The sequence below is a fragment of the Phalaenopsis equestris genome, unplaced genomic scaffold, assembly GCF_001263595.1.
Source record: "Phalaenopsis equestris unplaced genomic scaffold, ASM126359v1 Scaffold000002, whole genome shotgun sequence".
NCBI classification, from domain to species: Eukaryota; Viridiplantae; Streptophyta; class Magnoliopsida; order Asparagales; family Orchidaceae; genus Phalaenopsis; species Phalaenopsis equestris.
Genome location: NW_018164444.1, coordinates 1,726,354 through 1,726,570, shown reverse-complemented (window position 1 = coordinate 1,726,570; position 217 = coordinate 1,726,354). Strand labels below are relative to the sequence as shown.

Below are 217 nucleotides of genomic sequence, written 5' to 3'. Positions count from 1 at the left end.
CCCCGAATCTCTGAGCTTCCTCTTCCAAATTCACATCATTTGGACCAGGTATGGTTATTGGAATTTCGTGTTTGACGGGAGCAGCAGGATGCAAAATGCCCTTCTTCAGTGCCGCGGGAAGGGAGGCCTGTTCCGGCATAAGGACCTCTTCGTCCTCCGAAAAGGAAAACGGATATGACTTGGAGATCAAAAGATGTCCAATTCGATTCGTCACTCG

At 49.3% G+C, this 217-nt stretch overlaps 1 protein-coding gene across 1 annotated transcript in view; it reads right to left on the bottom strand.

Moving 5' to 3' along the window:
* LOC110032648 (cytokinin dehydrogenase 3-like) overlaps window positions 1–217 on the bottom strand; it is a 54,655-nt gene that overhangs the window by 8,854 nt on the left and 45,584 nt on the right. The gene's annotated exons all lie outside the window — the stretch shown is intronic.